Source organism: Protomyctophum parallelum (assembly GCF_964188405.1).
Source record: "Protomyctophum parallelum genome assembly, chromosome: 1".
Lineage (NCBI taxonomy): Eukaryota > Metazoa > Chordata > Actinopteri > Myctophiformes > Myctophidae > Protomyctophum > Protomyctophum parallelum.
This window is the reverse complement of record NC_139697.1, coordinates 60,924,453-60,926,798: the sequence shown is the minus strand read 5'-3', so window position 1 is coordinate 60,926,798 and position 2,346 is coordinate 60,924,453.

The window sequence follows — 2,346 nt, the reverse complement described above, 5'->3', positions numbered from 1 at the left end:
ATAAAAGCAGCCTTTAGCACCATCTATTGGCATATTATGTAGCCTACACGAGAGCCATCTATCTAAGGCTCTTGCCTATATTACTATTACTTTTGTATTCATCTTCTAATGCCCCAGCTGTCCTTCAAGTGATTTTTGACTGGGGGGGGGGGGGGGGGTCATATTTTGACATAATTTCACCCCCCTCCCTAACTAAGTATTGGACAGTATTAAGATGTTGATTTTACTTTTGTATTAAAATGTAGGGCTCCAAATCACACCTTAGAAAGCACAAGATTTTTGACTGGGGGAACATATTTTGACGGCAGTAACTGCCTGTCATAATTTCACCAGCTCCCTAACTAAGCATTGGGCAGTATTAAGATCCCAAACCACCTGTTACAGTACCGTAAGAAGAGAAGAGAAGTTGATATTACTTTTGTATTCATCTTATAAGGCCCCAGCTGTCCTTCAAGTGTTTTTTGACTGGGGGGGGGTCATATTTTGACCAGTAATTGCCTGTCATAATTTCACCCCCCTCCCTATCTAAGTATTGGACACTATTAAGATGTTGATATTACTTTTGTATTCATCTTATAAGGCCCCAGCTGTCCTTCAAGAGTATTTTGACTGGGGGGGTCATATTTTGACAGCAGTAACTGCCTGTCATCAGTGGAGTGCACAGACTTTTAGAGGGGCTGGTGCTCAAGTGAAAAAAGGGCACCTTGTGCAGCACGTGGAACCGGCCTGTTGCCTTATAGTTTGAGATTTATAGATTTTGGGGCATAAATAATATATTAGAAGCTTTTTTTAATCAACAATGTATCAATGTCCACCATTTTCAATTCATCAAAACATCAAGAGACGTATGAATATACACAACTATATAGTCAAAACAGGAAATCATCATAGAGGTAAAAAGGGTAAAGAAATATACAGTACAGTGAGGGGGAAAAGGGGTGGGTGGGGGATTCAGATTTTACAGGGGCCAGTTTCGAATTGCAGTCGCCCGTAGGTGCTCTTTGAGAGCAGTTTTGGAGGAGTCAAGGGATTCACATGTCTTAATGACTGTTGGTAGGGCATTCCACATTTTGGCGGCATAGGAGCGAAATGAATTTAGTCCATTGTTTGTGCCGAATCTGGGTTGCGGTTTGTTGAACTCCCTCTGGTGTTGTGGGTGAGGAGTCGGACTTCGTTGACATTAAGGAAGTATTTAGACAGATACATGGGTATCTTGGTGGTGTTGTAGCGAATATTGTGGACCAGACCCATTGAAAGATGCTGTACTCTGTCGTCAACCCTAAGCCATTCCAGCCTGTCAAAGTGGGCAGGGTTGAGGGCCTGTTTCATTGTGCAATGTAAGTCAACATGACTTTTTAACAGAATACTCAAACTCAAATTGTAATTCTGCTTTGTGTGAAGTAAATACATTTATGAAGAAATTAAATTCATGGTCCAGGAAACACTCAGCAAAGGTTGTCCAGGACTTGTCATTGGGCTCCACTCGACCAGGGTGAGGATGCTTTGGAGTTTGGAGTGGTAGAGTGGTACCCTTCAAATTCAAATCAACCTAGAAATTATATTGTTAATATTTAATATTGATTCCAGATCAACCTGATTTAAAACCATATTTATTTTAATAACCAGTTTTTGGCAGTTCTTTGTAGGGGTAGATAAAACAATATGTTTACCAAGATACACATAATACTCACAGATTATTATAGTTGCTACTATAATATACGTTTTGGCAGTTTCACTAATTTACTTCTAAAGTTTATAATGCAGCAGCAGAGCTGTATGCCTCCTAGCGACGACATGTTAGAACACTCAATCCCATCCCATCATGCTTTGCTCCCTGCCCGGCTGCCCGCGGTCGTATTGGGTACTTTTTTGCCTTAAAGGTAACATTTTAGCAATCTGTCAATTGTCAATAATGCCCCTTGAAATCAATAATAATAATAACAACAACAACAACAAGACGCTTCCTGTAGACAATTTCAAGCAGAACAGTTTAAACAGTATTTCCGAGAATAAATAAAAGTGATGATGATGATGATGTAGCCCCAGTATGTTCCCTCGTAGGGAGAGGGCACATATGACTGATATGAGGCTGATGATGATGATAAAATCATAATTTGAGACCAGTCATTTTAGTACTAATGCAACATAATTTTACAGTTTCTTGCGCAAATTACATCGTATTCACTATTCTCTATCTCTTGGAGATAGGGACATTTGTTTTGTTGATGATCGTTGTGGATGGGTGATGCATGCATGATGATGCATCCTTCAATAACTATACAAGGGGAAAAGAATGACCAACATTCGCCGTACCGACTCCCGACAGCTACCAGGCTAGGCTACCTA